The following is a 15,791-nucleotide window of genomic DNA, read 5'->3' on the forward strand; positions in this document are numbered from 1 at the left end:
GTATTTTTAATTTTGTATATATATTTTTATATTTACATATATATGTATATATACACATACACACATATGTGTGTGTGTGTGTATACGAGAGGGAAGCTTGGACCCAAATCAAGACTAAAGCTGAAACAGACTCTTCTGGTATTCTTTCCACCGTAACACCCATAAGGCTTTCAAACCAGGACTGTAACTACATATACATCTTCTACGGCACTTGGCTTACACATGACAACTTTATCTCCGGGCCATTTATGCTCTTCTTTCTGTACTGGCAGTAATAAATTCAAATGTTCCTGCCCATTAGAAATAACCTGAAGAGAGAATGTATTTCTTGACAAGATTTTCACTGACAGATGACAGGAGGAGACAGCTGGGCACTGCTCGTAGCACCTGTGGGAAAAAAACTCCTTATGAGTGGTGAGGATCCACCATGGAGAACGTGGCAAAGGAAAAGTCAGCAACAGTCCCCACCAGTATACATGGTTACCTACCATAACTTACGGTCAGCATGCTCCTGGAAGAACTTAAGAGGTTTTTGGAAAGAAAATAAGCAGAAGTTATTGCAGCCTCCTGAAGGAGAAGCTCCAGTTGATGGTGTTGATTTCTCTTGTAATCTACTTTTGACAGAGAAAACCCTAAGTTCCTGTTGGTAAAGAAAGCCAGACTGGGAAAGATGAGAAATCAGAGGGTACCTAGAAATTGGAAAGACTACCAGAAAATTCTCCTTCATACCTTTTCCTCCTACATTACTTCACATGCCTGGAGCAGCCGTTCAGTTAAACACACCTTTCCACCTTCCCAGTGTTTTCCCAAAAGATTTGGGGCACATGTGGATCATATCCAAGAGGCCTGGTCACTGACACCACCATGGGGCAGCGTGGCCTCTGTTTAAATGAAAAGGTGTAAGTGCTAGTGGGAGGGAAAGCCCTCACAAATATTTGTGTGATCCCTCCATCCTCAGCCAGCAGGCATCTGTAACTCGCAGGACTCCCGTCTCCTTTGCGGGGCTTTATCTGATTTGATACATTTTTAGGTAAGTTTTGTGCAGTACCAGCTGCAAAGAAAGTGGGAAGTTGCCAGTGTAACAAGTAAATTGATGTGCTTAGCTTAATAAGCACAAATAAACATTGTTGCTGCCTTTGTGTGGTTTAAAGTTATCATCTGCGGGGTCAGGGCAATAGTGACAGCTACCTCCTGTTACAGCTGATGTATGAATCCAAGTGTATACAGCCCTGGTTTATCACATGGTCATGCCATCTCTGTCTCTGAAACCAATTTCAAGAAATAAATTCTCTCTTCAGGACACTTTTTCAAGTGATCTGAGATTTTTGTCACATGACATGGAACAATAGCTCTAATGTAATGGAGAAGTTGAAGCAGCATTCTATTTCCCAATGCCTACATCCCCTTGTCCTCTAATACTGACGCTATAAAACAAATGATGAAAGCTGAAGTATGCTCATTAGCTTATGAAGTTAAACAGCTGGCATATCCAGTTTCAACTGAACAGGGCAAAGCACCAAAGGTTTTTTAAATGTTTGGCCAGATTTTTCTCTATGTAACAAAAAAAAAAAAGAGTAAAAGGCTCAGAGGACCTCCCTGTTTCCAATTGAAAAATGTCTTCAAAGGATCTTAGGAACGTCCTTCTTACAGAAGCTAGATTTACACTAAGGACAAACAGCCTTTCAAACAGAATCCCCTGCCCCTATGCCCTGCTTCCAGCTCCCCCAGACCTGTCCTGCCTGCGGTTCCCTGATAGACTCAGCCAAGCCAGGACTACCATTGCTCAGCAGATGACAGCACTGGCAGTTAGTCAACATCAGTAATGTAAGAGATTATCCTCCTTGATTCAAGCAGCTAGTAAAAATGTAATCTTTTGTAGGCATTATTTCAATTAAATTAAATTCTTTCAATCTAGCAGAGAAGCATTTAGTTATTTTTGATGAAATACACCCACTTGTAAGAAAATACAAAGTTGTCTTACCTTCTTGACGTCAGGACGAAATAAGTGATAGCAGACTGCTTTTTATTTCACAGCTCCTTGACCAGAGAGATCTCTTTGTCTATGGGCCACATATCAAAAAGATTTATTTTTTCTTCATGTTTTTTCCCTTGCTTTCTCCAACAGAATCATCTGCTGCTGCCTAACAGATAAGCCTACCGAATTCCTTGTGGTGGGGTGGAAATGGAGGGAGGAGAGTAGGGCAGGGTGAGAGGAAAGGAAAGGAAAACAAAGTTAGCACCAAACAACTAGCAAAGGTGTTACCAATCTAGCCAAAGGGAGCAAAGGCAGAAGATCAGCTGGTGAGAAAATGAACTCAGCTGAGACAGAGAGCCACCTTCATGTCACTCCTGTACTCTGTTTGCCACTTTCTATCAGCAAGGCAAAAGTCCATTTAAATCTCAGCTCATAGGAAATACTTCACCCTCTCTTCCATCAGTCTTTTCCTTCCTGAGCAATGTAACACTTTGGACTGAACTTGAAAAATTACTTAAAAGAAAGATTCACCTTATAATCCATTTTCAGGGAAGTAATTTTTAAAAAACAACAAAAAAATAGTCCATTTTGTCAGCACTAGTCAGAGGCATGCCTTTTGCTCAAAAATAACTTTTTATGTAGTGTAAAGGGACCCAACTATTTCAGAAAGTGGAAAGTGGCCTTGTGGAAATCAGTGAGCTTTAATTGTGGACTTCAACGGGCCCTGTGTATCATTTGGATGACGTGATGGCTTCTCCAGATTGCTCTGAATGCCACAGCACTGGGGGTGTTGGATTGAAGGATGCCAGAAGGCACTTGAGCTGCCTCAGAGCTGTTCATACCCTCAGGGAGCAACTGAAGGGGATGGTAATCATAGAATGGCTTGGGTTGGAAGGGACCCTTAAAGGTCATCTACTCCAAGCTCCCCTGCAACGAGCTCAGAGCCCCATCCAACCTGACCTTGAATGTTCCCAGGGGCATTTGCCACCTCCCTGAGAAACCTGTGCTGGTGTTTCACCACTCTCATTGTAAAAAATTTCTTTCTAATATCTAGCCTGAAATCTACCCTTTTTTACTTTAAAACCATTACCCCTTGTCCTGTTGCTACAGGTGCTTCTAAAAAGTCTGTCCCCATCTTTCTTTAAGCCCCCTTTAAGTACTGAAAGGCCGCTGTAAGGTGTCCCCAGAGCCTTCTCTTCTCCAGGCTGACAAACCCCAATTCTCTCAGCCTGTCTTCATAGGAGAGGTGCTCCATCCCTCTGATGACTTTTGTGGCCCTTCTGTGGACCCACTCCAACAGGTCCAAGTCCTTTCTGTTCTGAGGACCCCAGAGCTGAACACAGTACTCCAGGTGGGATCTCACAAGAGCAGAGCAGAGGGGCTGAATCACCTCCCTTGTCCTGCTGGTGACGGTTCTTTTGAGGCAGCTCAGGGTACGGTTGGTTTTCTGGGCTGCAAATGCACATTGCTGGTGCCTGTCCAGCTTTTCATCCATCGAATCTTTACAGTTTGCAGTGAGTTCTGATTTTGTCTATTACTGCACCTGATCCCATTGGAAACTTCAGCATGCTCAAAGCTGATTAAAGAGGAATCTTAGTTTTCATATTGTTATGTGTGGGGCAGCTTTGGCTAGTTGGCAACTTTATTGCTAGGGCATTTGAAGACTCTGAATATGCTATACAAACATACAGGCTTTTCCTAAACAATGCCTGATGATATTTATATATTATATCTCAAAATCTTTCAAAATTACTTGCAAATTCCATTCTGTGATCATGAAGTGCAATAAAAACAACTGGTTTACGTTGTGTTAGGCAAGATTTGAAACAGGCATCTGGTTTGTATTTCTGACATAATATAGAAATGTCGAGATCAGTACAAATAAATTGTCCAGCTGGATGAGACAGTCATCTAATTCTGTATTCTGATGGCTCAGAGGGGAGCATCAGACTCTTGTCCTGGGGATAAGAATGATTCACGCTGGAATGGAGATGACCTTGTTCAACCCTTTGCTCCAAAAAGGCCAGCTTCAAGGTTAGATCAGGTTGCTTAGGGCATTGTCCATGCAAGTCCCAGATATCTCAAAAGGTGGACATTCCACCACCTCTTTGGGCAGCCTCTTCCAGTGCTTAGCCACCCTCTGGGATATTCACCTTTTCCTCCTAACTAGTATCATGGCTGCTGGCTGTTTTCTTCTTTCATGAGCACCTCTAAGAGGAGCATGCATTTGGGAGAAGAAAATAAAACCAGTTCAAAAAGAGAAAATAATTGTTACGTGTTCCCAGTTTTTGTCTCAACATGGCATCTCAGTGCTTTATCCACCTGGAATCACCCACCAGACAGAGGTCTCCCCTGAGCTGCGTACAGTGGCGCCCAGATCTCACCACCATGTTGGTACTGTCCATCTAAAATTCAAAAAAGTGAAGAGTTCTATCTTTTCCCTCCAATGCTCTTTCCTTTGTATCCACTATGGAGAGCTGTTTGTCACAGTGTCCTCCAGTTACTTGTCTTTCATTAGGTTCTTCTTCATTTGACTTGCCTTGTAATATTCTCAGGTTTTAACTAAAACAAATAGCCATGTCGACTCCACAGATTTTGCTAATTTACTGCTCACATCATTTTTCCAGATTTTCAAGTATGTAATATGTTATGCAGATCCACTCATGAAGCTTAAAGTTTTTAATTATTTTGATGTTTCTAATCTTTTGCCATCCTGAAAATAGATTTCTTAGTCCTACTCTGTTTCCTGTGTCATGGCCAGATTTGTAGCCATAAGAAGATTCTGCATTTTTATAGATGCTAAGAAAAGACTTCCTCAAAGGTTTTTGAATGATTAATTACATTATGTTGTCCTTTATCTGTTCTTTTTTTAATTTTTGGGGGGGGTTAATTCAAATGATCAATTAAACCTATTTGCCAGCTGCAGGCACAAGGTTTACTGGCTCTGGATCACCCAGAAAGCTTTTTCTTTAATCTAAAAAAAAACAAGAACAAAACAGACACTTAGCCTTTAACCCTCTAGCACGAAATCAGGTCTCAGTGAGAAATGAATTTTTAAATGTGTTATATATATTATTTGATAATTATGTAATACATATTTATATAGATATAATTTATGATGTAATATATGTAAATATATAGAAAACATGTTTACATTATATAATAAATGAAATACAATAATATTAAATAATAGATGCTATTATATAATTTAATAGTACATAACCTATGAATATTAACATATACATCTGTTATATGCTGAGTCATATAAATCTATAACAGTATACATACAGAATATATAGCGTATGTAATATAATTCATCATATATAATGCACAGTTTATAAATAAGTTAAATTTTAAAATAATAGATTTGAAGTATAAATGAAACATAAGGATTTAACATAAATTTAAATCCATAAATTTATTTTTTGTACATCTGTTTAATAAAAACATTGAATAAAAAGTATGCATTAATGTTTATGATTCCATTTGCAGCTCTTTGGTGTCAGGCTTTTGTCCTTTCCAAGCTCTTGAACACACCCTGACCGGGCCGATTGGAAGAAGCTACTCTTTTTTGTTCACCAGTTTGTTCTGGTACTTCCCGTCCTTACAAGACTTCATCATCACTCCCAAGCCCAGAACTGGCATGTGTTCAACACTGCCTGCAGAGGCAGTTGCCATTAAGAAACGATGCAGCTTGCTAGCAATGCCCTTAATTGCTCCCTTTAAGCACTCAGGAGATCAGCGCTTGCATGGACACATCTCCCTCAGGAGCTGGATCCAGTAAGTGCATCGGTGCTTAAATGTGTTGTTCACTCCTGGAAAGCCAGCTTTAGTGCTATGCATACACATGATGCCCCAGGTGCATATCTTCCTTTTAACATTGGATATCTGACCTTCAGAATCCTTCCAATATTCCTCTGATCCACAGCCAGCCACAATTTCTCCATTTGCTGTTAGTCCAAATGTTGCAGTGCTCCTGTTCCTCCCAGCAATCTCTCCCCGCCTCCCAAGTTTCTCCTAGCGCTTATCCCTTGGCCATCCAGTTCATCACTTCTCCCCGAAGCTTCCTCTCCCTTGCAGCCTCCCCAGGGGACTCACAGCTCATTTCGCTTCCCTGCGAGGAAGCCCAGAGCCGTTTGTGAACGGACACATCCGCGTGAGGAGCAGCAGGCACACCACTTAAGAGTATATTCACAGCAAGGCCAGACAAGCGTTGCCCCTGCGCCAGGAGAGCACTGCCGGGGCACCCCTCGGAGGGAGCGGCTTCCACTCGGTGTTTGCAATAGTTCTGCTTGCCCACCTCTGAGGAAGCCTTGCTCGTGCACACTGCTCCACTCAAGCGGGTTTTCAGCATCCTGGGCTCCTCCAGTCCCATCCTCCAGGGGGACGAGGAGACAGTGCTCTTGAACAGTTTGTTGAACAAGGTCACCCCCCCTCTGAGGAACATTTACATAATAACTTGCAGAGCTGTTATCATGCGCTGCATATGCTTCAGCTTCTTTTGACAGGTTGTTTCTGGGCCATCTCTTACGTGCGCCATACGTAAGAGTGATTTGTGGCTGGCGGCACGCATCTTCTAAATGTGAGGGGTGAGCAGCTCGAGAGCTAGGGCCAGCCTTTCTATCTGTGACCTTCAAGCTGCGTCAGGGGTCTGGAGGCAAATACAGTGGGTTTCCTGTAATTGTAACATATTTGTTAGACTCCTGCCCCAGACCTTGTTTGGTAACAACAGTTGACAGCTTTGCTTGGTGCTACCAGCCATAAATTTGTGTCGTGCTTACCAGTCGTTTGAGGCTTTTTATCTTCTTTTTAGGATCAGCATCTGCTGCTCATTTTTGCACAGTAAGACTCCTCCACTGGCAGTTTTAGCAGTCAGCCTGACAAAAGGTATCATCCATATACATCTCTGTACATTCTGTCTGTAAATCAATGGTAATTTGTTGGTAATCACTCATTTCCTACGAGACCTCTCTGTTCGTCCATGTACTGTCTTTTTTTTTTTTTTTTTGTGTGCATGTGTGTGTGTTAAACACATATACTGTACTTCAGGAAAATACTGTATTTCAGTACAGCTGTGTAAAGAGCTAGCTGATTTTTGTTAAGCTGCACTTTGCTGAATGCCTTCCCTGCAGGAGTGGGTAAACCCTGGAGCAGCTGCCCAGGGAGGCGGTGGACTCTCTTCCCCAGGACATTCCCAAGACCCACCTGGACCCCGAGCAGCCAGCTCCCGTGTGGAAGCTGGCCCTCTGAGGTGCAGGGGCCACACTGCGCAACCTCCCTTCCAAACCCAACTTGTTAAGACTGTTTCTGTGGACCTGTGGTCTTGGTTCAGTGGACAGAGTTGATTTGAAACACAGCCTCGTTTGCCTGGAAAGAAATCTAGAGACGGAAAGTTATGTCAGCTTTTTGTAGATGGCTGACATACTACAAAGAATGTATCAGGAAAATACCCAGTTTCATGATGTTTACCTTTTCAGATTAAATCCGATTTAAAATGTTTTTCTATGAACTTCAGGAAAGAATTGGGCTGAGTTCGGCTCTCCCTTTAATGTAGTTCACAGAGGTCACCAGCATTACCCTGTTACTGGGAGCACTGTACCAAGACAGACTGGAGTACAAAATGTTAATGTTCTGCCCTCAGACTCCTCAGAAAAAAAATGTATTTTTCACCATTAGTATTACATTAGCCTTCCTATTTCTTCTCAGAGAGAACAGCACAGTCTCTTTAATAGCATGGTCAGAGATTTCATGTTATTTTAACCCTGAAAAACCTTAAGTTTTTAAGCATGCCACTTCCATGACCTGTTGCAACTTGTCACATGAAATATTAGAGAGTTAGTTCTTATTTGAGGGATTTCAGTGAGGTATCGTGAGTTTTCCTGAACACTGGATGTGGATTCAAATAACATTTGAATGTAAAAAGAAGGACAACTGGATTATCCATAGGAAGCAAATAAATTGTCAGTTGTGATCACTCCTTTTGTTATTTGATGCGCTTTCTCTAGGTTTTTCTCTAGCTCACATTTTTCCAGTGCAAGGTATACCAGTGCTGCTTGAAAAGGCTTTGCTATAAAAAAAAAAAACCACCAAACACCCTTTTTTTTCCCGAAAAAAACCCCAAGATTAACTGAATTGCTTCTGATATTAGCCAAACACTGAACTCCCACCCACAGGGAAGTAAGATTCAGTTGCCTTAATGTCATCTTCAACAGCCTTTAATATGTTCTAGAGCATCAGAAACATCTCCACGGGACTGGTTGACATCACATGGGACTGACTGGAGGCCCGTCAGCCCACTCATGTATTACTTCTCTCTACAGGCCATTTGTTTTAGAGATGGTCTCATGAGCCATCTAGAGCAAACAACTTGCTTGCTATCAACACTTTCCACCATTATTTCCTGCCTAGACAGGAACTTCCCAATCTCCTTGAAACATACTGTAGTCAGTCCCATCAGGATCAGTGAGTGACTCACAGGCTGTCGTTCCTTTCATATCGACACTTCCTTTCTGAAATGACTGAGAAACTGTATCTCCTGCGCCTCCTGATTTTACTGCATGCCAGCCGGCAAAGTCTTACATCCCCTCTGGTCAAAGCTCAGGCTGGGGCACAGTACTGCTGTGGTGCTTGTTAGGGTGGGTGGCCATCTCTTGGCCAAAGTCGAAGGGAGCATGGGCTTTCCTATGCTGCCTAATAACCAGATAATCCTGCCCTCATTTCAGTTTTTCTTGCAGGAGATGAAGATGTTCTAAAATTGCTCAGATCTGCCCTTTCTATCTGAAATTCATAGTCATTATGTACAACTCATCCTCTGCCTCCAGAGACAATGTAACATTTACAGCTGAACATATGACTTAACAAAAACAGGAACAATTCAGATCTGTAGATGCCTTGCATTACTGCAGTACCGCAGCTTCCTTCAGCTAGGAATGCAACATTGTGAGACACAGGACCCAATTCACCAGCCTTGTACCTTCTGTAGTGTACAAAAAAACCAAGGTGGAGGCTCGTCTCTACCATAGCAATCTAACATTAACCCATTTCATCAACAGTTTCAAATCAGTCCTCTTTTATCCTCTGATTTATGATGTAGTTGAATTAACAATAAAGTTATTGCTACTGCATTTTGGCAGGTTCCACTGAATTAATTTGAATTACAGTAAATGAAAAGCACTTGCAATACTACACCACTGTACATAGTCAGTAGGGGATCCAGCGACTGCGTCATTAAACCATTGCACTCCGGTTTAACTTGCGTTAAACATGTGCACATGCTTCCCTAATTGCTAGATGCAATACTTCGATGTCTGAACAGCCAGAGGGTGGCTGAAGCAGGGTGTATTGAGCAGAGGTGAGCACAGGAGCCTCAGAGGGCTGTGAGTGCCCATACATCACTGACGGCATTCACCTGGAGAGCCATCCTAGAATCAGAAAAGGACTAAGGCTTGAGTTGGCGCTGGAGGTTAAGCTGTTCCAACCCCCTGCTCAAAGCAGGGCTTGCTTCCTGGCTAGGTCAGCTTACTCAGGGCTTCACTCAGCCAAGTTCTGAAGATCTCCAAGAATGGAGACCCACCACCTCTCTGGGCAACCTGCCGCAGTGCTCCTCTTGCAGGGAATAGTATTTTCCTCATGTCCAACTGAAGTCTCCCTTGCTGTATCTTGTAGCCTTTGCGGCGAGTCCCGTCACTTTGCCCTGAGAAGTAGCTTTGTCTTTTCTATAGCCACCTGTCATTTACTGGAAGACAGCAATTAGATCTCGCCTACCATTTCTTCTCCAGGCTGAACAAAGCCGTTGCTCCCAGCCTGTCCTCAAAAGGCACGTGCTCCAGCCTCCTAACCACGTTGGTGGTCTTTCACTGGTGGCCTTTTAAGCAGAAAAAGGACTCATAAAAAGAGTGGAAACTTTTTCTGTTTGCTAAAGTGAAGGTAAGAGAACACATGCATGTAACGAAGAAGTATGTGCACAATGAGATTCAATCTAGCAAAAGAATTAGAGAATAACAAGAAATCATTCTCTGTGGTTTGTTCTTACCTTGTTGAATGGCCTAAAGAAAACACTGATAAATTCAAGGGAAGAGAATCAGTAGATGATTTCAAGCTGGATTGCCTATTACTTCTTTTGAATCTGTCCTCTCTAAATAGTAATTAATGTATCTAAAAAGATGAACTAGCCCTTTAAAAAGATTAGGCTGTTCATGCCCATAGTATCGATGAAAGGTCTCAGGCACCAGAGAAAGAACAAGTGAGAGAGTAATGAAATAAGTTAGACCTAATGAAATAAATTAGACAAGCCTGATAAGCATCATCTAAGAATACCTAGAGAAGCAGCTCTCACTGTCTCAGAAGCCTTAGCAGTCATCTGAAAACTGAGTTACAGGAGATTAGAAAAGAGCAGATGTCTTTGAAAGGCTGAAAGAGAGGAGCTGGGATATAATGGAAAAATCAGCTTAACTTCAAGGCTGTCAGTCTGGCACCTTTCACAAGCTCTAAATTATTTTTACCATAACAATAAAATAGAAATCCAGATAACCTAAGCTGATTTTTCAGCAATCAATTTAAAACCCCCCTCACTTCCCATGAAAATATATTACTAAGGTGTAGACCACTTCAGAGCAGGTGAGTGCACCTGTCCCTTTACACTTCTAAAAACTCCCTCAGATTCAAAGCTAGGAAATGATAGGCTATAGAAACTTATATAAAAAATAAGTTCACTATAAACAACACAAGGCCTGTGCCTATCCAAATGACAGGCTTAAAAACGGAGAACAGACTGACTGAGACTGCAAAACTCAAGGTGGTATTAAAAAGTCCATAGGAGCAATTAAAGTTGCACAAGAGAAGTAGCAGTGTTGAACCATACTGGAAAGCAGAGGGTTGTTTTCTTCTTGTCCTTGTCAACGGCCACTCAGGAGAAGGTGTCAACTCATTGTTTCTGTGGATTCACGCTGAAGATCCCATAGGCACTAAGAAATTACATTGCAGAAGACAGAGGGAGGTTTCTTCAGAAAAGGTGGATATCTGATTATGGGCCACTAACATCCACCTCCACCCGTTTTCTGCAGGAAAAGGTGAAAACTCAAAAAAGTAAGATATCCTCTTTCTCTGCAGCCTGGAGAGTTTTTTCACCAGTGTGATAGGTAACCTGTTGACACCAGAGAGACTCGTTGGCACTGTGAGGGCCATACACCAAATGGTGTCCGTACTCTGGCCACCCTGGCTATCTGGAGGTGTCTTTGCAACAGACCAAACCTAAGAAAACACATTATCTTCCATCTGCCCTTCTATCACAGTTATCCTTTCAGTTAACTTTTTTTTTTTTTTTTTTTTTTTTTTGCTAGGAGAGAGAAGTTTGTTAGATTCAACCCCCCTCGGGATCAGAAACTCCGCTGTCTAAAATCCTAACCTGCAGGTTTAAAAGGATTTCAAACGGAGGCGGAGAAATCCCGACAGGACCTCAGATAAGGGGACGAGCAGCAGTCTGTGGTGCTGTGTCACCAGCACTTTGAGACTGTCCCCAAGAGCAGATCCATTATACACCAACCCAGGCCACAAGACTGAAAGCACCGGAACACTCTGCCTGCAGCACATATGTGTGTAGGCAGCGGACGAAGCCGGGAGCTACTGGCTGTTACTTTTTTTACGACAATGTAGTCATGCCCTGTGGCTCCATTCCGTACTGCAGGCAGTGCTGAGAAACACGTTTTCTGCCTCCATAGCCCATATTTCTAGACCAATGCATTGTTTCACTGAGTGGAGATCACGAGGCACTCCCATGAGGTCCAGTCCTTTTCTGCATTAGGAGGTACGTATTTTGAGTCAGAGAAGAAGGTATGTATCTTTGCATTAAAGACTATCCACAAATTAAATATTTTTTTAAATTGTCATTCAAAATAATTTATGAGTGTGTCACTACTTAAAAAGCCCTTAAGCAACGATTACTGAAAAATCTCTGCATTTCATTTTCTTCTTGAATCCAAGAGAAATTTGCACAAAGCCAGTTGTAACTTCTTGTTGTTCAGTAAATCAGCACATTTTGCACAGCTGCACAGATTTTTTTCTGTCAGCAAGAGAAAAGCAATTTGAAAAATTAAAATATGAAAATGAAGTTACAAGGCACGGAAACCCACCAAGAATATTCCAGAATAAATGCAGCAGCATTAACTTCTTGAAATATAAAACAGTCATGAAGTAGCCAGGGGTTTGAGGGTAGCGATCATTGTTCCCCTCTACTTGTTGCTTGTGAAGGTCCACCTGCAGTCACGTGTCCGGCACAGGGCCCCCGCTAAATCTGCTGATGGACCGGAGAGGCCCATAGTGAAGGCCCACCAAGATGGTTAGGAGGCTACAGTGTACAACAAATGACAAGGAAAAGAGCGTGCTGGGTTCGTGCAGCCTAGAGAAAAGACTGTTACAGGGGTTTCAGCTCTGCCAGGTAGCTGCAGAGATGATGGAGCCAAACTTGACAAGTGCGCACAGTGATAAAACAAGGTGCAACAGGCAGAAGCTGCAGCAGGGGAAACTCCAGCTGGACATACAGAAGAACTTCTTCCCCACAACAGTGGTTAAGGATTAGAAGAACTTGACCAGAGAGGTGGTGCAAGTGCCATCCTTAAAGATTTTCAAGGCTGATCTGGACAAAGCTCAGAGCAAAGTGGCCCAATCTTGAAGTTAGCCCTTGTTCAAAAGCCAGCAAACTGGCCCAGTCTTGAAGGAGCTTGCACTAGATGACCTCCAGAGGCCACTTCCAACCTAAATCCTTCTGTGTTTCTGTAGTTTTATAATAAAAAAACCTCTGTGACTGACTGTTTCCTAATGTGCTGTCCTTAGCTGCTGTCTGTAGCATGTCTTCTCTGCAAGCTCTGACTGGCTCACCTCTCCATGGTCAGTACGCGGAACCTACAAGGCCACCTAATTTCACGTACAATTCCTGTAGCATTTCAGAAATAGCTGCTGAGAACCATCCTTCAGCTAGCTCACCTTGAATCATTTAAGGTGGTTAAGATACCCACCACCTGGCTTTATGTCCTACATGTCTGCATCGAGCACCATGAGTGTTACTTTACAGTTTCTGTTTTGCCCTCCCTTCTCTCCATTACTTCAGCCTTTTTCTTTAGCTGAGGAAACTAACCAAATACTGATACATTAGCAACTGGGTTTCAAAAAAGTTTCAGAACATTTTAATTATGCTGGTTCTCATTACATCTGCATTTCTTATTGGGAGATGCCACCATGTTATAACAGCGTTAGGTTCAGTTCATGATGCTGTTTGCTACTGTGCAGGACCTGGAATTTCATTCCCCAGGAGATTTTGCATTTGTAAAAGTTCAGATGATGGAGAACGAAGAGTTGAAAAAGCAAAGTTTTCTACAGGGTAAATGGCTTTTAAACATCACTTGGGACATCTCAGACCAACATTTTTAGTATTTCAGGCTGTTCCCTGTTTCCCCAACTCCTACTTCACTGCTCTAGAGCGTCAGCTGAAGATATGGGCAGACAGCTGGCCAGAGAGACATTCAGACCTTCAAGGCTCAGAAATCCTGGCAATACAGTGTTCAGGGTATCACCTTGTTGCACAACAAGTTAGCTGGTGAATTTGAAGGCTGAGAAGCCATAGGAAATGGGAGTTTAGGGTGTGGTTCTCAAGAGCCTCACAGATAGACTTCTAGGTTGAGGAGCCCTGGAAAAGATTCAGGGGAGGCTGCCGCAAGTCTGACCGCTATGTTCCTAAGGACGCTTCTTTTCCCCTCCAATAAGCTGATATCTTCCAGATGAAAAGCATTCTGTGAGGTTGTGTGGACAGATATTTAATTTTTTAAATATCAGAAAGAAAACACTAGACTCTTTGGTGCTTAGTCATCCTGCTCATCAGCATTTTGATGTGAAATTCTGCTCCTATGATCTTACTGTAATGAAACAAATAGCTCAGGATCCCTTCAGAGCTGCCAAGGACCTGCAGACTTCCAGAAAACTATTCTGGCTGGGACACAATGCAATCAGCAGCTATCTGTTTAGGTCCAGCTACAAAGAACTGCAGAAGGACCTTACAAGACTGAGCAACTGGGTGATAGAACAGCAAATGAAATTCAATACAGATAAAAGCGATTTATGTGGGGAAAAATAATGCTAACATCATATGTAGAACAACAGGTTCTTAACTGTTGCTCAGAACGTGATCATGAGATTATGATAGAAGATTGGAACTACATGATCTTTAAAGGTCCCTTCCAACCCAAACCACTCTATCATTTTAATTCCACTGAAACACAAACTTGATGTTTAGTAGCATTTAAAAAGCAAATCAGACAACTGGAGGACAAAGCAGACTTGCACAAACATCACATCCTAAGCACCACGTGCAGTTCTGGTTCCCCCACCTAGAAAAGCACATAAAACCAGAAAATTTCAGAAATGTTTGAAAAAGATGGTCAAAGGTCTGGAGCAGCATCCATACAGGGAACAAACAAGTAAGCTATGACTCTTCAGCTTGGTAAAAAGATGACTGACGAGGGATATGACAAGACAACAATGAAATCACAAGCATCCTGAACAAACCAGTCAGCGATCATAGTCTCTTCCAATGCAAGTGCGGATCAATGCAAGTGCAGATCTATTAGCAGCCAAAATAAGCAAAAGGAGGTAATATTTCACACAACAGGTAGGATCCTGGGGCTCCCTGCCACAGGATGTTATTAGCACTAAAAGTCCACATGCTCTTAGGGAGCAACTGGCAAATTAACGGGGAAGAAATATACAAAGGACCATTAAATCCAAAGACAGTATCTCTTGTCCGAGAAACCCTTGAAGTCTGGGAGAATATTCTGGGCAAGGAACATTGTACATTTGCCCTGTTCTTACATAAATTCTAAGAATGTGTTTGGCTACTGTTCATAGGGATTTTCCATTTAGGAAAAGGCAAAAGTCCATTGCTAACACACTTGAAAGTCGTTAAGCCATAAGAAAAGAAAACTGGGGAGGAGTCAATACTTTCAAGGGATGACAAATGAAAAATGGGAGTGGAAGATGCAAAGCATTAGAACCACAGAGGTATACAGGTGAGGCAGGAGTGTACAGGCACATTCCTGAGGGATGGTTCAGTGATGGAGTGCCTAGTTACCCATCCTGCCAAAGCCACATATGGGTAACTCATTCAGAAGAAAAAAAAAATATGATTATTGGCCAATACCTATGTAGCCAACAGCCTGCTTAAATATAACTAAATAGGAATACCAAGTGCAGAATTAAGAAACTTAATTTAAATTTCTAATGCTAGCAGCCACACCATAAGAAGCAACCCAGATTTTAGTAAAAAAAACCCAAACCAAACTCAGATTTAAGAAACACAGAGCAACAAATAAAATAATTAAATACAACCATGTGCTTGATACAAGTTTCAGCGGTAGGTGTGGAAAATCCACCTGGACTGACAGAGATGCAGACACCCCACGAGCAACACACCTTGAGGATACACGCAGCCCTCGGTCCCTCCAAAACGGGCCCTTGCTGGCACCCAGCACGGGCAGCGAGGTGCCTCGCACCCTTGTGTGTGCTGCAGGTCCCCTCACACCAACCGCTGCAAAGCGGAGTGGCAAGGCCATGCGGTGCTACCAGCAAGCCAGCCGACTTTATCAGGCTGTTTGTTGTGAATAACAGAACTGCTGTTGTATCTGTGCTGCTTTACTAGGGGTTGTTTACAAGATTTGTCCTGGAGACAGCAGGGTAGGACTGCAGGCCAAGCTCAGCTCGGGCAGCAACGTGGCACAAGCACACCGACACCTGACGCATGCACCGATTTCCCTTCGCTGTGGCCTTGGATAGG

This window comes from Falco biarmicus, chromosome 3 (genome assembly GCF_023638135.1).
Source record: "Falco biarmicus isolate bFalBia1 chromosome 3, bFalBia1.pri, whole genome shotgun sequence".
Classification (NCBI taxonomy): Eukaryota; Metazoa; Chordata; class Aves; order Falconiformes; family Falconidae; genus Falco; species Falco biarmicus.